The 23,873-nt window shown below is 41.7% G+C and overlaps 1 long non-coding RNA gene across 1 annotated transcript; it reads right to left on the bottom strand.

The window, feature by feature from the left end:
• Positions 1 to 4,634: 4,634 nt before the first annotated feature.
• LOC123648250 lies at positions 4,635 to 6,618 on the bottom strand. The gene is made up of 2 exons (XR_006738540.1): positions 5,872 to 6,618; positions 4,635 to 5,407 (listed from the first exon to the last, which is right to left on the bottom strand). It is a non-coding gene; the product is annotated as an uncharacterized LOC123648250 (long non-coding RNA).
• Between the last annotated feature and the right edge of the window lie 17,255 nt (positions 6,619 to 23,873).

Raw genomic sequence — 23,873 nt, 5'->3', positions numbered from 1 at the left:
GAAGCTGAGTTTTGGTCTAAGAGCGAATGTGCCCAGTGCCAGCCGGCGGGGGACGACGGGAGTCCCAGGACCGGGTCTACTTTGTATCATTTTCCGCAAGGCCGTGGAACCCTGACATTCTCACAAATGAATTTTCACCACTGAGCCATTTGGGAAAGAAAATATTTTTCAGTCAAGTAAAAAATCTTCAAGAGTTCCTGAGACCCAGAGACCTGTCTTGACATCTGAAAGTTGATAAACGTCAGGGTCTCTCCGCCAATAATGAAAAGTTAAGAAATGGATTCGGTGAAATGGAAGCAGTTATCAACGTCCGAGACGCTTCTCAGGCTGAAGAGGAGCCGCGACGATCGATCTGTTCTGCGTCCTCAAAGCGCAGCCCTGGGACGCGCGCACTGATTTCGTTGACGGATCGGTCCCTCCTCCCCGTCCAGGGCGGCGGGCGGCTCCAACAGGCCGGCCCGGCGGACATTCATCAGGGCGGCCGGGAGCCGGTTCTCCCTCTGCCGAGGGCCGGGAAGGAGGCGTTACCGTCACCGCGCTGTCTGCACGCACCGGTGCTGGAAGCCTGGCGTGTCCACATCCTAACGCATACGACAGCACAGAGAGAAAAGCCCCGCAAAAAATAGATGCTGCCAGTCTTGTCCTCTTATAAAATCAAAAGCACTTTGAAGGAGTCCAGCTGTCTCTTTATAACCCTCATCCCTGCCCTCCAACATAGCTGTCAAATTTACTGCGCCGCTTTCCTTTGTGATCGGGCGGTTACGCACTCCATCACCTCACCCGCCCTCATCATTCCATCTAATGGTCTTAAGGGGAAGGGAAATTACTTGTCCTCACAGCCAGCGCTCGACATTTTTATGGGTCATTTGTAATGAAGCTGTTCTTTGGCTTTAATGGAGACCTTGATTCGGCCAGTGTGAATAATTGTCAAAAGGTGATTAATTAAATATTCACCACTCCTCTATAAAATTGATCAACATATTACATTGCAGTGCTCCAAAAATTATTTTATTCCTTCATTCCACTTCCAATTCTATGCATTTAAACAAGCTTTAAACCAGAGCCATATAATTTACCGCATATTAATTATACATATACACTGAATAAAGTAAGGAAAGGTGTTTTACACCTTTTCAACTCCATAAAAACATGCTAGCGTTACTGACAGCATTGGTAAGTCCTGCCTGGAAAAGGAACTGTCTCAGGATCGCTGTCTGTGTGGAGCACAGCTCACTTAGGTACAGGTTTTAAGTTCTATTAATACAAACATATCGCTCTGTCTGAAATGAATTTCCAAGGCAAAAAGTAGTATTACCAAGATCAGCTGATGTATCAATTTTTGACTTTTAAAATATCGTCCCAGGCCAAATGTGCCAGTGGACTTTGTTGACCATTTCTTCATGCACCAGAAGCCAATAGCAGGTGCGGGGAGGGCAGCAGCGAGGGGACTGGGGGCTGGAAACTTCACGACCTCGAAGCCTGAGCTGCTACCACTTCCAGGAATCGGCAGCTGTGGCTGAGTCTGGATTTTGGCAGTCTGAGCAAATAAATGCCAAATCTTCTTAGAAACCTTCCTGGAAAAGCCGTCCTCCCTGTGTATATCTCCCCACCTGGTCCGGTTGCTCTTGCGCTGAGCAGAGAAGGTGGCAGAAAGATGTGAAACCTGCAGTTTCAGATGTTAAACCGTATTAACAGATATCTTTGAGTTTCATAATCAAACTGAATTTTACAACAGGAAATAGGTTGACGTGGGGAGCTATGTTTAAAAATCTCTGAAAATAAGTGGAGGGAAATTGTGAAAAATAAAAGCAATATAACAGGATTTTCTACAGTGTTTCTACTCTTGTGTCCGGAGTGATAGACAGCGTGTGGTGGCATGGACACGCCTTGGACAAGCGCCAGACAGAGCGGATGTGGGTAGAGGAGGCCGCGCTCCAGGGACGCAGGCGGTGTGTCCGCGTGCTGCCCCTCTGAACCGCCCCAAGCAGTCTGAGGTTTAGTGCACACCTTGGGCTCCTGCTTCGGGCAGATGTGCCCAGAGCTAAATCCAGCGCAGTCTGGGACCTCTGATCAAAGTCTGCGCTGAATCCATCCACGGACATTCTAGAAGTCCTTGGAGGCGACTCTTTGAATGCAGATTACTGAATTCATTGAAGTAGTCAATCAACCGCCTTTTTTTCCCAGGCTGTTAAAATGTCATTGAGTGAACATCACAAAAAAAAAAAAAAGATGAGCAAAAAAATAATATTTCAACTTGAACAAACTTGCTATTTGTAGACTTGATCACATGAGTCTGCTGCAGTCAACATGATTTCAGCAGCAGCTACAGGAATGAATCCCACAAAGGGACTGAGTTTAATCATCCAATCCCAGACTGTATTGATTTTGGGACTACTTGCAATGACTATATAAATAAGCCATTTCTTTGCAACTGTATCTGCAGTCGGTCATGAACCCAAAACCTTCACAACCTGGTCCAAAGTGAATTATGCCCTGCAGAAATAAATTAATAAAACTAACACAGCCGGCCTTCTCCACCAACTTATTTTCACGTTTCAAGAGCTTAAAAATATAAAATCAATAATCATTTAGTCATAAGGGTAAATGAAGCGACATAACATCAAAGTATCCCCTTCAGCCATTCAAGTCATCCTAGGTAATTTATCTCATCAAAAGGCAGTGGTAATAATCCTTCCCACCCCGAGACAAGCTGCCACACAGCTGCTGTATTATCCTAGAGTAAACAAGTTGGGAGAAAATATTAAAAATCAATATCTGTTTCCTTCTATCAACCAGATGGCATCCATCATAAATCCGCCCGGTAAAGAGTTCTTGGAGCTGGGCACCCAGGGTGGGAAGCATGCTGAATTAACACCATAAAGCACGGATCTGCTCAGTGGGGAAGGACCGCTAGATTTCCTTAAAAATGCAGTGTTTTACAATCGCAAAAATTTGCTGAAATTATAATTATAGGCAAAAAAATCTATCGTAGCCATAGGGCACAGAAAAGAATCAATTACTAACACTGTACAATGAAAATGCAAACAGCAGCTTTCCACAGTTGTGCAAGTGACTCCAGCTACCTGATTTATTCATTCCATCATCTTTCATTCATTCATTTACTCACTTAGCCTGGTAACTTCCAGACATGAAATTCAGGCACCAACCCCCCAACTGAAGAACGTGTCACATCGTCACACATCACGTTCTCCCCCAAGATGCCCATGGAAAGTTCTCACCAGCCCTCGTCTGATCAGACCTGCCCCTGTGGAAATAGCTGTGATGCTAAATCCTTGGGGAGTCCGTCACCAGGCAGAGAAGAGCACCTGCGTGGTCTCGGGTGTGGCTTCCAGCAGGACAGAGTCCGAGGACAGGCACCCTGGACATGTGAGCAGGAACCAGAAGCTATGGCCACCCCGTGCTGGAGGCCACCTAATGCAACAGGAGTGAAATGTTTCACAAACCCTTCCAAAGAACAGATATGCTTGCATTCTGAGGATCTGCCTGCTTTAACATCCAGCCTGAATTTTATTATTTCTGGGATGTTCCTGCTGTTCTTAGTGACGCTTTTAGCTTCGCCCTCTGTCAAAGTTATCGGGATGTACACACACTTGTGAGAACACACACACTGTAATTAGGCACTTTGAAAAACACAAAATCCCTTAGCTGCAATTACTTTTCAGGAGTGGTTGACTCAAGCCTTTGGAATTTACCTACAGCAGCCGTCATTCCCATAAACCACTTCTATCTCATCACCTCCTACCGTTACCTGTATTTTAAGCTCAATGCAATGTCTTCCTCCAAATTCCCTGAATGCGCTAGCTTTGTGCATGTGATTCTTTGATAAAGAGGCTCCCTATATATGTGAATAAACAACCCCTTGAAGGGGCCCCCGAATAAATCTCACTTGGAGCAAGTCCTGTCTTGCATGAGTTTATGGGGCAATCTTGTATTTTACTTTTTTATAATAGTATCATTCTTTTCCTCAGTCCCTTCAGTGACATGCCCACAACCTCAGCCATTCTCATCTTCCAACGTGCAGCCCCAAACTGAGCACCTCGCCCAGGCGCTGTCTGACAAGCTTGCACCTAGCTCAGGTCTAGACGCCAGGAATTTGCCAATAAGGACTGAGGTAACATCAGATTGTGGTAGAATCCTCACACCTGCTGACCTATTGGAAATTTCTATTTCATCAAAAGCCCCAAATCATCCCCACACATATTCCTGTTTAGAGATTCATGATTCATTACCTGTCCGAAACCTTGAAGTTTTTTTGTTGGCTTCATTTTAACCTAGGTGTCTGCCCTTCGTCTCCCCCTGGCGACTGCAATCGTAGTCCTCCCTGCTCCGTCTTCATAAAGTCTGCATGCGAATCTTGATTCTCAGGTAGCAGTGCATTTCCTGCTGCCCCTGGATGCAGCGTCATGCCCAGGGCAGTGGCGGAAGAAGCACTCCGAGCACCCAGAGCCACGTGGCCTGGTTGACACTGAGTGTAGCACCTCCCTAGGAGCTCAAAGCCAGGAGAGCAGGGGCCTCCGGCCCCCGCCTGCCCGGCGTCTTACGCTTCTGCCTCTGCACAGGCAAGCACTCGAGCTGATGGTTGAGCAAAGGAAGAACCACTGCTTTGCACGGTGTCAGAAAAAATAACAGTTTCTTTTTATTCCACAGATAATCCAAATTTGAAAAAATTACAAATCATACGAAAAGCCTAAAACAATGTGGTCTTGCTAGAAAGGTTTAATCAGAGGGTGACGTTTCAGTTCCCTTGATGTCCTCCACGAAGCATCAGCACTCTTAATTTGCACTCAGAGAATTGCCTTCGAATTAGAAACTTTTTTGTACTAAGTGCTGGTAGTAGAATAATATTTGCAAAATTAGTCCATTCTTTGAATATAACATTTTTCATAGAAATGACTGAGATCTTGTCATCCGCTTAGTTCAGAACACAGAGTATAAACATTTGGATTACAATGAATTGGAATATCAATCCTCGGAAATATCACTTCTGCTGGTACATAATATTATATCAAATCATCAAATGGATTACGAATGGGACTCTTTCAAAGACAGTTACCAACAAGCCCGCTAAATGCCATCCCACACCCTGACCCACAGCTTCTCATACACGACAGCTGTGAGGGTGGGACTTCCAGTGTGAGCCCATCGCGAGGTGTTATCCTGGGGGGCCGAGACGTCAGCCACGTGCACCTTCCACAGCGCCCGCCCACACTGTGCTGTGTCTCTTTCTTCCAGGACACCTTCAATCACCGACACACTTCTCGGTGGGTATGAAGAAAGTGAACTCTTTAAATCTCTATGGTTGCAAAGAGACTAATTTTAAATGTTTGAAAATTTTCACCTACATCAGATATGTTATTCTTTTCAATGTTAGACAAGACCTTGATATCTGCCAAGAGATGAAAAATATTATTTTTGTAAAGAGAAATAGTACAATGTCATATATACATTAGTTCCTCTTTTTTTGAAATATAATTTCTTGCAAATCCTATTTATTAGTGAACTTTCAGCACAATATAGAAAGCATAGTTTCTCTCACTAATGGCAATTATTAACTTGCATTTAATAATTGAATATTTAACAAGAGAAATATCTATGTACTAGATAACATTTTTCCACTTATACGAATGTAATATTGAACGTATTTTATAAACATCTAGATCTTATCTCTCTCAGAGTTATTAAATTAGAGCTATATTTTATTTTTCTACAAAGTTTGATGGGAAAAAACATTTTCACCTTAATAATTCTGAGAAATACAGACTTACTAAATTCACCACACTGTATAGTTCCAACTGCACATGCAATCTATTATATTTCACTAGGAAGCAGGTATAGAAAGGTGTCTCCCACCTCTTCTGTGGGAAACACCACTATGGAAGAACAGCCACAGTGCCTGTGGTTCATGCCCCGTCTCAGACGGACTCACACCCAACATGGGTCAGGCTCTTCTTCCTGGGAATGCTGATTTGGACAAGGAAACGCCAACCTATCTCAGTGTTTTGGTGAAATTCTGCCATGTGAATTTGTTTCTTAGAGAAAGCCAGGGGCCAGGGTATGGAGATGGACAGCCATCCTGCAAGGAAAGAGACACAAAACCAAGGAGCACAGGACAGAAGTGGGAATCCACCCTGAATGCTTTTCAGGTGCTAGTTCCAGGTCCTTCCTGGGGTTTGGCCACATCTGTGCCCTCAAGTTCCATGAGACACTTGTCTCCTTATATAAATTTCTTTCCCACATAGGTTAGACTCAGTTGCTTCCTAAACCAGATTTGAAAACTTAGATAAAATGGACAAATTACAAGAATAATATATATTACTAAAACTGAGGCCAGAAGAAGTAATAAATATATATTGAGCTATATGCTTTTAAAAAATTGATTCAGTGATCAAATACCAATCCCGATGTCTTCATAGTCATCATCATCATCACCATCATCTTCATCCTTCTCACCAGATTCAGATCTAGTAGAGTTGAAGAAGCTGTTCTTGTAACCCAGCATCCCCCTTAATTCACATGTATTCTGGTACGTTATATATGATAGCATTATACCTTTCTCCCTCTGGGCAATTTAGTATATATTATAATGAAACAAACAAAACTCACATGTCAAACACAAAAAATAACTTGAAATGCTCATAAGAATAAATATATTAATAAAACTATGAACTACAAAATTTCTGGAAGAAATAATTGGAGGAAATCTTTGTGACATAGAGGCAGGCAAAGATTACCTACAAAAAATGCAAAAAGAATAAACCCCACAGGAAAAAAACTGATATAAACTGATATATCAGTATAAATAATCCTATGAGTCACAGAAGAGAGAAAGAACACAAACAGAAATTAGAAAATATTTTAAACTAAATAAAAATAAAAGCTGAAAATACAGCATATAAAACATTGCAGACTTCAGCTAAAACAGTGCTTAAAACAAAATTTATAGCATTAGATGATTATATTAGAAAATAAGAAAAAAATCTAGATTCAATAGTCTAAGCCACTACCATAAAAACTAAAAAAAAAAAGAAAAAGAAAAAAAAGAAAAAAGAATGCAAAGTAAAACCAAAATAATGGGAGAAAAATAAATTGGAGCTGAAATTAATAAATAAAAATGGAAAAATAATAAAAAATCAGTAAAATCAAAATGTCATTCTTTGAAAAGATTGGTAAAATTCATATACCTCTAATTGACCAAACAAGAAAAAAGGAGAAAAGATATAAATTACCAATATCAAGAATCAAAGAAGGCACATCATCACTATAGATCCTAGAAACATTAAAATGATAATAAGGAAAGATTATAAAAATCTTCATGCCAATATATATTCAACCACTTACACAAAATGGAGAAATTTTTGTGATATCAGACATATGAAAGAATAAAAAATCTGAGTAGTCTAAATCTTTCTAAAAATTAAATTTATAATTTAAAACCTTCACACAAAGAAAATTCCAGGTTCATATGACTTCAGTAGTAAATCCTATCAACCATTTCAGAAATGAATAATATTTTTTTTTTAGAATATGAAGGGAAATACTTTCTAGTTCATTTTGTAAGGCCAGAACTATCTTGATACCAGGTTATCAAAACTAGACAAAAATATTACAAGAAAAGAAAACTACAGACTAGTGTCCATCATAAAAAATGCAAATTCCTTTACAAAATACTAGCAAATTAAATTCAACAATAAAAATAAAATATATTAGAACTGAATGAATGTTATCCCCAAAATTCAAGATTAATTTAACATTCAAAAATCGATCTACATAATTAACCATATTAATAAAATAAAGAAAAATTACATGAGTACTTCAGTAGATGGAGGGAGTGCATTTGACATTCAAAACTCATTCATGGTTAAAAACTCTCAAGAAACTAAGGGGAAAGGGAGCAACGTCAAACTAATAAAGACCACCTACAGTTAACCTGCACTTAACAACTCACTTAATGTTTAAAAACTGAATGCTTTGCTCCCTGTGATCAAGAAGAAGGCAATTAGTTTTGTCCGCATCACTTCTAGTGAACACTGCACTAGAGGTACTATCTAGTGTAACAAGGCAAGAAAAAAAAACAAAAGTCATACAGATTAAAAAGAAAGAAATAAACTTGTCTTTATTGGTAAATGACAATTTCTGTAGAAAATTCTAATGAATATATAAAAGTTGCTAGAATTAATGAATTTAGAAAGGTCATATGATAAAAGCTAAATATACAATAACTGATTATATTTCTCTATGCTACCAATGAACAATTGGAAAACAAATTTTTTGAATATCCATTATCAATAGTATCAAAATATTAGTTTTGTAGGAATAAACATATCAGAAATATGTGCAATACCTATACAATGAAACTACAGAATACTGCTGAGAAAGATTAAAGAAATCGGTTGAAAGACTCAATGGTGTTATGATATTAATTTCTCCCCAATTAACTGATAGATTGATTGCAGTCAAAATCAAAATCCCAACAGGCATTTTAGTACAAAATGATAAGCTGATTCTGAAACTTATATGAAAATACAAAGGATCTGGATTAGACAAAACAGTTACAAATCACAGCAAAGATGAAAGACTGACACTGGCTGATTTCAAGGTTTGCTACAGAAATAAAGTCAGTGTAGTATCAGCTTTAAAATAGACATGCAGATCAACAGAACAAAATTAATAGCCTATACATAGATGCACACTTAAGTGTCCAATTGATTGTCTGTAAAGATGGCCATTCAAGTTAATGGAGAAGGCATTATCATTTTAATAAATAGTATTAGGTCCACTGGGTGTCAATGTTTAGAAAAACAATAATGAAACAAACAAAATTCACATGTCAAACACAAAAAATAACTTGAAATGCTCGTAAGACTAAATATATTAATAAAACTATGAACTACAAAATTTCTGGAAGAAATAATTGGAGGAAATCTTTGTGACATAGAGGCAGGCAAAGATTACCTACAAAAAATGCAAAAAGAATAAACCCCATAGGAAAAAAACTGATACATTAAACTTCAACAAAATTAAAAACTGTGCTCTTTGAAAGATATTGAAAAAATTTAAATGGCAAGCCATAGATTGGAGGAAATATCCATGATACATGTATCAGACCAAGGATATGTGTCCAAAATATATAAAATATGTAAAGAATTCTTATAACTCAATAAGAATGTAAACAACCAAAATTTTTAAAACTGTTGACACTTTTTCAATATACGATTTATAAATAAAATATCTCAATATGGCCAATGAGCACATGCCAAGATGTTTGCTATGTTATCAGAGAAATGCAAATTAAATTCAGGAATATATCAGCACAAACCCACTAGAATAGCTAAAATTAGAAAGCTACAAAATAGCAAAGTTTGGTATGGACGTGGAGCAACCGCAACTCTCCCACATCCCTAGTGGAAACATGAAAGGATACAGTCGGCTGGGAACGCAGTTTGGAAGGTTCCTAGAAAGCTGAACATACACTTACCAGACAGCATCGTGCTTGTACTCCTGGGTATTTGCCTAAGAGAAACGAAAGCATATTCCACACAAAGACTTGGACATGAACATTCATAGCAATTGTGTTCTTAACAGCCCACTAAACAAGTACACTTACAACTATGCCCCAATAATGATGTCTGAAATATTTATGTTTTTAAATGTAATTAGATAGAGGTTGGAAAGTAACTAAGAAAACATGATAAATTTAAAACAGTGAAGTTTATGAAGAAAGGACCAAATGAGAAAATCTGGTATCTAAAAAAAAAAAAAAAAAAAATTACACAGCAGAAAAGAAAAGCAAACACCAGTACTTGTAATAAATGTAAGTGAGCTACATTCATGCAGCAAAGGAGAGACTTTTACAAATTGGGTTTTAAAAATCCAATTATATATCAATGGAGGAAGCATACCAAAACATAAATTTTACACAAAGGTTAAAAAGAATGGGATGGAAAAAGATATGCCAATCATGTTCTCACAAAAATCTAGTAGCTGGAGTTATTGATATGGAATAAATTAGAATTCAGAGTGAAAACAATAAAGGTGGTGAAATTGGATATTTGTGTAACAAAGAAACATGCACAAAGATGACACAGCCATCATAGACGTTTTTGCACATAACAATGTAGTTTAAAAACACACAAAGTAAATAGAGAAAGCAGAAAATTCTCAGTTATTGTGAAAGACATCTTAAATCTCAAGTTAACAGATTAAACAGAAAAAAAGTGGAAAAGCTGAAATACCCTACTTGGCCTCATAAGCTTCACCTAATTTGCCTTTCAATACTGAAATGAAACAATTAAAGGGTACACATTTGTTTTGAATATTCAACAGGGCCAGATGATGGGTTTCTAAGCCCACTCACCTGACTGTGGGCAGCCCTCCCCTTCCTCACGGGGGCCTGCGGGGAAGGCAGCCACACAGCCCCGACCACTGGTCTGTGGGAAACCGTGGCAGCTCATTGCCCGCACCCCAGTGGTCTGAGGAGCATGAGAGAAAGCACAGCCAACACGGAAGTCACGGTCTTGCAAAGCCCAATCTCAGAACTGACATTCTGTCATTTCTGCCATATTCTGTTCATTAGCAGTGAGTCAGTGAAGTCCATATTCACATCTGACATGTATGTATATGTCCTATGTGTCTACAGATGCACAACTATAGGCGCACATGTATATACACAGGCCTTACTTGTCTGCAGGTGCATGTATATACATGTGCATTTACATACAGGCTTTGCATGTCTACAGATGCACATGCATGTATATGCAGGCTTTGCATGTCTGCAGGTGCACATGCATGTATATGCAGGCTTTGCATGTCTGCAGGTGCACATGCATGTACCTACAGGTTTTGCATGTCTGCAGGTGCACATGCATGTATATACATGCTTTACATGTCTACAGGTGCACATGCATGTATATGCAGGCTTTATGTGTCTACAGGTGCACATGCATGTATATGCAGGCATATCTCAGAGGTACCATGAGTTGAGTTCCAGACCACCACAATAAAGTGAATATTTCAATAAAGCAAGTAACACAAATGTTTGGTTTCCAAGGTGCATATAAAAGTTATGTTTACACTGTACTGTAGTATATTAAGTGTGAGTAGCAATGTGTCTAAAAAATGTACAAAATTACTTAATTAAAAACTCTTCATTGCCAAAAAATGTTAACAATGATCGGAGCCTTCAGGGAGTCTTACTCTTTTCGCTGGTGGAGATTCTCGCCCCGGTTTTAATGGTGGCTGATTCATCAGGGTGGTGGTTCCTGAAAGTTGGGCTGGCTGTGGCCATTTCTTAAAATACAACAGCAATGAAGTTTATATAAATATATATATTCCGGTCACATAAAATGTACTGGTTAAGAGCTGGTACAAGAGTCCCTCTTAGAGAGGAATCCGTCTTTGTCGGCACAAAACCCTCTTAAGAAATTTAAGATTGACGGTTTGGCTGTTGGCAGAAACTCACACACAAAAGCCGCGGTTGCGCTGCTCTTCATGACACGGTGGGGGTGGCGCAGAGCGGAAAGGTGCCCCGGCGGAGAGGAGAAGAGCAGGTGAGGGACGGGACCAGGGACAAGGAAGGCCCCTGTCCATTCGAAGTCACCTTTATCCTGGAGTAGACCCGCCCCACTTCTTCCCCAAAGTCAGTAAAGCCCAGGAAGGAGCGGACAGCTCAGCGGTGGGTGGAGAGCAGGTGTGAACCCCAGGGCTGCACCTGCACCGCCAGGGCTGCCGAACACAGCGCTGGGGGTGGGGGGGGGTAGCGGCTGGAGCCAGTGTCTGGTCACCGCTGTCTGAGGCTGAGCAGGTCGGGCCTCAGGAACTGGCTGTCTCTGGAGTGGTGAGGATTCCTGTCCCCTATGGAGAGTCTGGTGTGGAAACAGGTCAGACCAGTTGTGCTGCAGCACCTCTCACCTGCATTTGCGTGTGTGGACCCGAGGGCACATTCCAGCCCGTTGCAGACAGAGGCTGGGCAGGAGCGCAGAGCGAGTGGACAGCCCGGCCTTGCGCAACAGAGAAGGCAACAGAAAACCCACGCATGAGACCCCAGCAGTGCTGGGCAAGTCTGGATGGAGCCTGGCGCGGCTGAACTGTGCCCTTCCGAAGAGTGTGTGCTGACGGTCCAACCCTCAGTACCTCAAACTGTGACTGTATTTGGAGACAGGCCTGTAAAGAGGTAATTAGGTTAGACCAGGCCCTTAGGGTGGGCCTGGAAACCAGGGGGCAGGGGAGGCCCAGCACCGGGGCCTGCCCCATGCCCAGTCCCCAGGGGCACCTAAGAGGCACAGGCTGCTCACAGGGACGATGGAGGGAAGAGCAAGGGGGCTTAATATCACAAAATACGAAGATCTCTTGCTAATAACAGAAGATTAACAATCAAGTAGACCAAAAAAAAAAAAAAAAAAAAACCCAAGGACCTGAGGAGGCGATTTGCAGAAGCAGAAAGATAACTGATGAATCAATATGTGAAATGACACCCAGCCTCAAATATTACAGAAATAAGGAGATTAGAACAAAACTTACTCATCAACCCTCAGATCGGGAAAGATAAAATGATTGACGACACCCAGTTGACAAGGATTTTGTAAACAGGTCCCGTAATGTAAATATGGACTCTTCAATGAGTATTTGAAACATTAGTTTATAATCCAGTAAAAATATAAGTATATGCTTTATTAATGGAGGTATTATTTATGGACATTAAAAAGCCCAGATATTAAGTATAAAATTTGATAGTTTCCACAAGTACGTATGTCCATGTAATCACAGCCCCGACTGGCATCTCAAGTATTTCCATTTTCCCCTAAAATGCTCTCGCGTCCCTTCTCAGTCCCGCTCCCTCCAGGCCCAGGCACCTACTGCCATCGATTAGTGTTGGCCAGTATTGCTCCATGTCACTGAGTCACACGGAGACACTCTTTCCTATGTCTCCTTCCACTGGCACAGGGCCACTGAGACGTGCTGTGCCGTGTGTGGCCCCTTCCACGTCATCACTGCACGTGGTGCCTCATAGAGACAGACACTGAGGCTACACGTGACGCCAGCTGTTTACCATGTGAACCTGAGCAGCCCAGGCCTCAGGAATCCCGAGCGGCCACGTGGGCCTGGACTTACAGCAGAGCCAAGCAGCCCCCTGCTGACCTGGGTCCCGCGGGGCTGAACTCCCAGAGACCCCACAACTCTGCCAACCACGGTTCTTTCACAGCTGCCTGTGCCTGGCCCTCCCTGAACCAACCAATAGGCTGCGTCCTGCATCTACCAATTAGAACTCAGCTGCATTGGCCAATCAAAGCTCAGTTACATCCACCGATCAGAACTCAGCAAGCATCAACCAATCGGAACGAAGCAAGGTTGCTGCCAGCATTTGCATAAATGCACCTGACCGGGAGCCTGGGGGGCCCTTCCTCTATGAAAGCCATCCCTGCCCGTGTTCCCCGGGCTGCTGCGCCGAAGACCCAGCTCGCAAGCTCTTGGCTGCAGTGAAGTCTCCTGCCCCTAAATGCCCTTCAGAGTTCTGTTCACAATAAATATTGGGGCTGTTCCCAGTTTGACGCTATGTATAACAAGGCCACCTTAATATGTAGGCTGGATATTTTGCAAGACCTTGTTCTCATTTCTCTTGGGTAAATCCCTGGGTGTAGAACCTTTGACCCAGCGGTCAGTGCATGTTTAACTTTATATGGAACTGCCCAAACAGCGACCCAAGTGCTAGTAATTCCACACGTCCATCAGCAATGCTCGAGGATCCCAGTTGCTCCAACAATTGATACTGTCAGACTTTTAATTCCAAACATTTTAACCGGTGTGTTTCGGCATCTCACTGGGGTTTAGATTGTGCTTCCCTTATGACAGATGATGTTAACCGTCTACTCACTGGCTATTTATATGCCTTCTTTTGAGAAGGGTCTATTCAAGACTTTTGCAAATTTTTTATTAAGCATGTTGTCTTCTGGGGTGTAAGATGTGTTTATATATACAAATCTCTTGTAAATTATACACTATATTATTACACAACGATATATTATTATATTATACACTATATACAAATTGTACCATACACTATATCACTATATGTAATAATTTATTTATATACATATAGTATGTCTTTTCATTTTTTAATGCTTAAAACTGTTTTTTAAGCAAAAATTGTGTAGTCCAATTATTAAAATCAGTTGAACAACAACAACAAAAGGCACTTTGATTAAACTGCATAGAAGGCGTTGGGCAGCTCGGCTTCACTCTAGATTTCTCTGTCTCTTTCGTCCCATCTGCTCTTCCTGCACCAGCGCGGGCTCCTCCTTCCCCGCTGGCGGTGGGGCCGGTGGGAGGCCGCCCTGGCCTTGCTGGTCAGGGGTTCTTTCTGTCCTCTGACGAGAAAGGGGGCAGCGCAGTCGCTTAAACTGACCCAACCTCTCTGCGTCGTAGCAAGTCAGAGAGAAGACAAGTAGGCCCTGCTTGCGGGATGCGCGGTGCATCCCGCCGCTCCCTCCTCTGCCCCTCGTTTCTTTGGAAGCCCTAGTTTTTCTCCTGTGGTTCTGCCTTCGTCAATTTCGACCTACCGAATGTCCATCTCGGCCACACCGGGCCGGTCACACAGGGTTGGGGAGGAAGCCGAACGAGGCCAGTGGCCACCTCCCAGAGTCTTTCTCATTTTATTATCTTTGTCGTCCAAAGAGAATCTTTCGAAGTCCAATTTATTTCTTTATTCTTTTATGGATAGTCTTGGTTTTTTATTACTATCTAAAAAATGTTTTCATACCTCAAACCTGTGAAATTTTATTCCTATACTTTTTCTAGATGTTCTACCTTTTACTTTTAAGTCTAAGATCCATTTCAAAATAATTTTGTATAGGATGTGAGTTAGGAGACATGATTATTAATTGATCTTTTCTGATGGATATTGAGTTGTTCTAGCACCAGGGTATTGATGTCAAGAATTGACTGATACCCGTTCATCTCCTCTGGTCTCTGGGTCCTGTCCCATTGATCTATATGTTATCTTTGCACTAATATTAAACTGTCTTAATTACTGTGACTTTGCATCACGCTAAATTCAGGTAGCATAAGCTCTCCAGGTTGGTTCTTTTTAAAATTTTTTTACTATTCTTGTCCTTCATAATTCTACGTAAACTTTCGAATCACTTTATCAGTTTCTACAAAATATCCAATTGGGATTTTGATTGGCATTTCATTGGGTCTACGTAACAGTTTGGGAGGAATGGACATCTTAACCGTATGGAGTGTTTTAGCCCATGACTATGTTGTCTCTCTCACTTTATCTACATGTACTTTAATAACTGTATTGAAGTTTTCCATGTAGGGTTTTTGTGCATTGTATGTGATTTAATTTAGTTCTAGTTGCTTAATATTTTTGACAATATTGTAAATGATATTTTTAAAAATTAAAATGTGCTTATTGCTTTATTACCTTGGCTAAGACCTCCAGTGCATTGTTGAATAGAAGTGAACATCCTTGCCTTGCTCCTAATCCTGAAAAGCTCTTGAAATAATATTTCATGATTAATGATGGTGTCAGCTTTAGATATTTTGCTGACATCTTTTGTTAGATTGAGAAATTTTATTCTACTCATAGTTTTCTGAATGTTCTTAATAAAGAAGTTGTAAATTTTGTCAAAAACTTTTTCTGCACCTATTGAAATATTATAATTATGTTTTTGCTCTTTTATTCTGTTCATAGGGTGAATTACATGGATTGATTTTTCTAAAATTATATTCATCTTAAATTCCTAGGATAAACACCATTTGTGCATAATGTGTTATCCTTTGATATGTTGCTGAACTTGTTTCACTAACATGTGTATATGATGATTTTGTTTCTATGTTCATGAGTAATATTGGTCTGTAAAATAACTTAACCATGACCAAGCAGAGTTAATCTCAGTAATGCAAGGTTGGTTTAACATTTGAAAATCAGTTAATCAGTTAACTGTATTAATGGAATTAAATAGAAAAAATATGTTTATCTCCATAGTTGCAGAAAAATAATTTCCAAAAAAGGTACAGCCCTCACTCATGATAAAAACTTCCAGCAATCTAGGAGTAGAGGAAAACTTCCTCATTTGATTAAGGACACCTTCAAAAAACTTACAGGTAGCATGATAATTAGTGAAGAAGACTGAACCTCCTAATTAGGATAAGACAAGGCCAGGAACACTCTGGAAGTTACAGATAGTATGATAAAGATAGAAAATGAAATTTCCAAACAAATTGAAAAAGGAAAAATAAAACTATTCACAGAGGACATAATAACTTATGAAGAATTTTTAGTCTATAGAAAAGCTAATATAACTAATTACTGAAATTAGCAAGGTTATAGAACCTTGATATAGAAAGTCAGTGTACAAAATCAGTTGTAATTCTATACATTCACAATAAGCAATTTGAAAACATATTGCAAAAATGCACTTCCATTGGCATAAATAGGTATGATACTTAGGAATAACTTTAATAAATGTGTCAAAATCTCTACACTATAAGCCACAAAACATTCCTGAGAAAAATTTTAAAAGCCCAAATAAAAGGAAAGGTACATTGTATTTATGGACTGAGTTAATATTTTTTAAGAATAATTCTTCACAAATTCATCTGTATTGTCAATTAAATTCAATCAAATCCCAGCAGACATGTGGTAGATATCAAGAAGCTAATTCAAAATTTACATGTAGTTCAAAGAATTTAGGATTTCCAAAACAATTTTGTAAAAAATAAATAAATAAATAAAGTTGGAGGACTTACACTACATGATTTAAGACTTACTCCAAAGAAATAATAAACAAAACAATATGATGTTGGTCTAAGGACAGACGTAAATATCAATGGAACACAGTTGAGGAGGCAGAAATAGACTCAGGCTCAAATAGCCAATTGATTTTTGGCAAGGTACCAAGATAATTCCATGAGAAAATATAGTCTTCAATAATTGATACAGTATGGGGAAAAATGAACTTTGACCCTTACCATACATCATAAACAAATTATTCCCAAATGAATCATAACAGATTTAAATATAAGAGTTAAGCCATAAACAGTTCCCAAAATTATGTAGAAGAAAACCTTTATGATCTTGGATTAGGTAGATACATCTTAAAGGGAATACACATACACACAAACAGACACACACATGCACACACACAAAACACAAAGAAAGCAAAAAAAATTCTTGTAAATAAGAGCTTATAAAAATTGAAAGTTTTATTTGTTGAAAAACTCCATTAATAAAATTAAAAGACTGAAAAGGCAAACTACAGGTGAGAGAAAATCTTTGCAAAACATATATCTGAAAAAGGACTGTGATCATTACATGTAAAGACTCTTATAAGGGAACACATAGTAGAAAAGCAACACATTTTCTAAATGGCCAAAGAATCGAGCAGATACTTCAAAGAGAAGGTATATGGGTGGCCAATACACACACTGAAAGATGACCTACATCACTGTCAACCAGAAAATTTAAATTAAACCACAATGAGATACTGCTTTGTTCTGAAGTGTACCCACAGGATTTTAATTCACGGAGGTACCCAGGCAGAGAGGTGATTTGCCATCACAGGTGGAATGTGTCACCCACATTCCTGAGGAAGTAGAGCACACCGGCCGGGTAGGGCCGCGTGGACAGCCCAGTGTGGTCTGAGGCCCGGAGGTCAGAGCCTGCATTGGACTTCCCGTGGCAAAGACAAGGCTGGACAGTTGAGGACTGACTGGTGAATAGTCCTGGGGCCTGGGCTGCAGGGTGCTCTCCAGTGGCCTGGTCCCCGGCCCTGGGATGATTCAGGGCGGGGAGATTGGCTGGCAAGTGGGAGTTAGATAAGCGGGTGGCCGGCGGCGCAGGATTGGGGTTGGCTGCTCTGCGTGGGAGGGTGCTCCCGGCCAAGCCTTTGATCCTTCTAGGAATCGGCCAGGCCTGGGAGGGACAGGCGCTCCTTGGTCTGTAGGCCTCTGAAGTCAGTGTCAAGCTTACGGAAAATAAGAAAACCTAGGTAATCCACCTGGTCTGTGATGAATGGGTGACAAATTAACACAGGATCAAGGAAAACACAGTCAGAGCAGATGTCCTACTCACTGGAACGGCTAGAGCCGAAATGGCCACCGTGCTGGGGCGACCACAGCACTCACAGTGTGCTGGGAAAGGTGCCAACATGGTTCAGCCACTCTGGACAACAATTTGGCAAATTCTTTAAAAGGTAAATATACACTTACCATATATATGATCCAGCAATTCCACTCCTAGGGATCTAAGGTACAAAAACTTGTCCAAAGACTTCAATGTTTGAAGTAGTATTTTTCTCAGAATAGCCTTAAAATTGGAAACAACCTGCCCAGGCACAGTAGCTCAGGCCTGTAATCCCAGCACTTTGAGAGGTCAAGGAGTTCTAGGCCAGCCTGGGCAACAGAGCAAGACCCTGCCTCTGCATGCACACACCCACATGAGCACACACGTGCACACACACGCAAACAACACAACAGTCGTCAACTGGTGAATGGATGAGTAAAACGTGGCACACCGATATAGTGGCATCTTAGTCATCAACAAAGAGGCACAAACTCATGAACTACTATTAATAGTTCAGGCAACACACGCATGACTTTCACACATGCTGGGCTCACTGAAAAGAGCTAAACACAAAAGACAGTCTACTACATGATGCTCCTTACGTGACACCTAGAAAGTGCAAGGATGGAGTACAAAGCACATCCTTGCGTGCCTGGGGGAAAGACAGGGTTTCATTCCAGGAGCATGGGAACACTTTTTTCAGCGAAGGGCATGTCCTAATCATGACTGTGAGTGGTGCCAGAACTCAACAAGCTGCACACGTAAGGTCAGTGAGTTTAGTCGTATGTGAGTAATTTCTCAATAAAGCTATTAAAATACTATAATGATATATCATTTCTCACATATCAAATTAGAAAGCTCACAGGTTTCTTTAAATAGTCTATATTGATTAGGCTGTGAAGAAACACGCAGTCTCTTACATTAATGTTGTGAGTACAAAATAGAACAGAAATTTGGCAATTCCTGGTAAAATTACACATTTATTCACCCTATGAGCTGTAATCCCACTTCTAAGAACCCATCCTGAAGCTGTATCTTCATGCAAAATGACAGATGCAGAAGGTTATATGTAAGAGCACACTATTTATAAGAGCAAAAGATTATAAACACTGCAAATTTCCTACAATAGGACCTGGCTGAACAACTAGAGTGTATCCCTAAAGTGAATGATGTTTGGATATTTTTGAAAAAATGAGGAAAATCTCTATAAACTAGTGTGGAGTGATCCTCATGATTTATTATTAAGAAAACTACCAAGGTGTAGGAGAGAGTATATGATAGGCTATGTTTTATCTAAGAAAAACAGGAAAAGACTGTATTTATTTATTTTCATGCATGCATATGTGTGTGTGCTCACATTTGCAAAAAGAGATACCTGGAAGACTTGCTGAAAGCCAAGGAAAAAGAAGGAGATGGCAGGGCAGTTGGATGGAAGGAAAGGACCAGGAATTTTCTGAACATACCTTTTATGACTTTGAAACCAGGGAAGTTATTTTGTAAAAATATTAATATAAGCAAGTCAAAAGGGGGAAACCCATTAAAATTGAACACAAAAATAAGCCTATCTGTGTATAAAATAATATTTTCAAGTAAGTCTGAACATTGTGCTTTGGATGTAGATCCTGAGTTTGATATTTTCTAGTTACAAAAAGATTTGCAAAGATTTAAATAAAAACCTATGCTTGGAGAATTTATTGTTAGTAGTAATTTTTGAAACATTCATATATATTTTGGGATAAATCAAATAAATTAACATCCCAATGTTAATGAAAAGAAGACTTTGAATCTATGAGAAGGGATATAAATAAAAACATTTTAACGTAAGAAGTGAATTGGAAGTATAAATGTGTGTGTGCTCACCTCAGACATGAGTGACAGTTTCTCTTAATTTAGGCATCTATATATAACAGTTAATTCTGAATATTTTTCTCAGAGAATCATATAGATTCTTATATGGGAATTCTCATAGATTCTCAGAGAATCATATAACGCTCTAGAAAAGTCAGAGACTTCAAAAGACAACAAATGCGCAAGCTCAGTCCGGAGAGTATCCAGCCGTGTAATAGGGACAATAGAGACATGTATTGAAGGAGATATAAGATATAAGATACACTGTACGTAGGACAATGACACCTCAGTCCCCTCCAAGGTAGGCACCCTGGCACTCACAGTTCTCCCAGCGTCCTTAACCTGGCCCTGCACGTCCAGCATTCCCAGGTGCTCTGCTTGTCGCAGGCCTTCCAGAACGTGGGTCACTTGCAACAGATTCTGGACCATCGTTGAAGCGTTTGTGCCGCACTTTTATTTGCGCTGCAGTGGTGAAATCATCCCCGAAAGCCTGAATCATCCAGTAGTTTCCACAGAGGAATGTTCAAGCTTAATGCAACTTTGACGCAGATTCCTTGCTCTGCTAAGTCACTTTGAATGTGACGGCCACGCAGTGCACGTCCCCACTCGACCGCGTCCGGTGAGGGCGCCACTGCTCACGCATGCGCATCCCAGTCCACTCGCCTTGGCTGCCAGGGTACATCGATGTCGCACTGACCGTTCTGGCGACATTAGCAATGGCTACTTCCGGGACAGCCCTTGTAAAAACACTCTTCTTCTCATTCTGTTACAGTATTCACCCAATTCAACATTTTTGCATGCAAATGCTTAAAAATTACCAAATACATGTTCACCGCAAAATGGCCAAAATGTACAGAATTGATAAAATCGGAATATTTCCCTTTTCATGCTATAGATTTCATTCCTCATAAAAAAGTATTTGAGATTCTGTTTGTAGCTTTACAAATCTTTCTGTACAAAATAATTGTGTCTTCAAAACAAAAATCCTGCCAAATTTTTGTACTTTTACCTGGAATTGTTCCGTATCTTCTTTGCGAGGCCTCCTTTAAATTAAAAGAACAGTGAGGATACGCCCTATGACAGTGACCCGCAAACCGCTGTGTCTACCCGACACTGTTGCGGCTTCTCCTTGAGGACCCCTCGGAGTTGGGACACTGAGGTGGCTCCGGCCTCCCACGTTCAGAAGAGGGCGCCCACCCTGTCACTTGCCTCCCCCGGAGTCACCCAAGGAGCACATCGCACACCCGCGGACCCGCGTCTTCCTCCGTCCCGCTGCCACGTTTATCCCTCGAAGGTGTCTGAAAACGAAATTTTGTAAAGTCTATCCCGTTGAGTTCTTTCTGTCCGTTTACGCATTAAGCACATCAAATTCCTATTATGTTAGTGACGGGGGCTAGACTTGGGGAAAGCACCTCTAAACAGAGCATAGCACCCGCAGCATCCCTGCGTCCCGCGCAGAGAGAAGGGCTGCTCTCGCCAGCGGCGCCGGGCTGGGCAGGGAAACCAGAGGTGACTGTCCATTAAGGAGCGAAGGACTGGGACCAGCCGGAGGGAAGAGGGACGGCTGTTGTGGCCCATGAGACGTGGACAAGCTCAGGAGGGAAGCACAGAGGTTCAGCGCTGCCCTGACGGTGGGTGTGTGACCAGGACGTCACGCGGGAACTCAGACTGGGACAGTGGCGTCTGCGCTGGGCTGCCCAGCCCCATAGTTTGTGTCTGTTCCCGGCTGGCTTGGGCCCCCCGAGCCTCGGGCTCAGTCTCTCCCTGCAGCTTCCACATCAAAGCTCACCCATGGGTGACACCCTCGTGCGGAGATTTACATTTCAGCAAACACCAAACCCCGGACTAGGGGAATGAGCCTCTCAGGTAGAGTTTCAGAATCAGAAAGAAGCCAGAAAGAAGAAGGTTAGAACTAGAGAAAATCCAAGTAAGAAGATACTGTGGTGTTGATTTCAGGCCATTTTTTAAATTCCTTAATATACTTTTGAACAACTAAAACCATGTTAGGGATACACCTATGATAGTACTTGCTTTTAAAACAGATTCTTTCTTACATAGATTCTTATTCAAAGGAAAATGAATGGTTCAGATTGTCCCTCTGCTCAGAAAAACAGAATAAAAGCACAGCCTGAAATAATTACAAATGATGATTGCATCCTACCACTTAGCAGGGGCAGTGAGGGCCGTGGGAGCCTCTTAGAGACATTCCCGGGAAGTTGAACACACCCGCACCCAGGCCCCTACATACACCTGGGTGTGTAGACATGCACAGCTGCAGCACATACCAGCACTGTGGGTGTGCGGGTACACACACGCATGTGCATGCAGAATCACACAGGCAGGCCTACAGACTACATGCACAGTAAAAATGATACCATCAAAGAGACTTCGGGTGAATTCTCTGGGTCAAGAGATTAACAATTTGGAGATCAAAACCCCTCAAATCTAGGTTCCAATTAAAGTAAAACCAATCCATTCCAATTAACAGACGAAATGGGAGAAACCAGCTGCAGGCCAGGCTGGGAGGACGCTTGTCCCTCTGGGCTCCATTCTCGGCCCTGGAGCCCACACGAGGAAGTCCAGTTGGCACTAAGGGGGACTGAGGTTGTCCCATGGCCCTGGCCTGTGTTGTCCTCTCTGGACAGGAGGTCGCAGAGGGGAAGCTGGTTAGGATCAAGACGAGATCGGCCCCTGTCTGTTGAGCAGACACTGGCCATTCTCAAGGTCTAGGAGGGGCTGTTGGCCACTTCAGAGAGCAATTCCTCTGTGACAGTGATGTCCAGTACTCACAGCAGGGCATGGTGGCCTCAGCAGCAAGAGCAGACATGGTCCTCTGGGGTTTCCACAGCTCTTGAGGATTAGTCACATAAAGAGATTTAGAAAGTTCTAGACATGACAAAGAATGTTTTGGTCTTTGCAGCTTCAGATTCCTAGGGAGGCCCTAGAAGATGGAAGAGCTGCTGCCATCCAGCAGGAGGCTGCAGGACAGGGTTTGAGGAGCTGGGTCACCCACAGGTGTGTGACAGAGTCCAGGGTCGCAGCGAGCGGGGCAACTGCTGGCACAGCCTGAGAGAGGCACCGTGTGTACCGCGTGGCCTGCGACGCCTCACCTGAGTCCGGCAGACTCTGACGTCCCATCACAGCAAAGGCCCAGAAATGGGGAAGTCAGACCAGCAGGAAAACCAGCCTCGACTCTTCTCATTGTCGTCAGCAAAGTTTGACAGAACAGAAGCGCAGGGACCATTCCTGGTACACAGAAGGTGTAGGGACACACCCACCGACTGCGTCCATGAGTGTGGCTGGGTCGTGGTTCAGAGCCACAGCGACCACGGGCCCTGGGAGACACGGGGGCTGTGAGAGAGGACAGGGCCTGAGCTGGGGCTGTGGGTCCCAGGGGCCAGGTCAGTCCCCTCCGTCCTCGTCTTCCAAAATGGGAAGCCAATAATTAATGCCAGAAATAAATTAGGTCAATAATGGAAATTAGAAGATTATTACTTTGACATATGAGTGAGTGTTAAAAAAAAGTCAAAATTACCTACGAATGCTGCCTCAAAGAAGGATGTTAGGCTGCAGGTGGTGGAGCAAGAAATTATAATTATCATTATGTCTTTTAGAACTACTTTTCCATGGTAACATTTTTCTAAATGTGTATATTACTTAGAAAAATATCTGTGTACATGTGTAATTTTTATGTATACATATGAAGAGTTTTCTCAACACTGAAGTACTTACTTTTTAAGTGTCTCCCTCCTCCCTCCCTCCTTCCCTCCCTCCTCCCTCCTCCCTCCTCCCTCCCTCCCTCCTCCCTCCCCCCACTCAGAGCTGGGAGGAGACGCCCAGCCTCTGCCTACCCAAGATCCAGTCTCCCACAAAGTTTCTCAACCGTTAAATGTTTCTGAGAATGAAAACCCTCCTTTTGGTGGAGCGGTGTGTTCCATTG

The sequence above is a fragment of the Lemur catta genome, chromosome 12 (genome assembly GCF_020740605.2).
Source record: "Lemur catta isolate mLemCat1 chromosome 12, mLemCat1.pri, whole genome shotgun sequence".
NCBI classification, from domain to species: domain Eukaryota; kingdom Metazoa; phylum Chordata; class Mammalia; order Primates; family Lemuridae; genus Lemur; species Lemur catta.
Note: the sequence above shows the minus strand (reverse complement) of the source record. Positions and strands in the feature narration are given on the sequence as shown.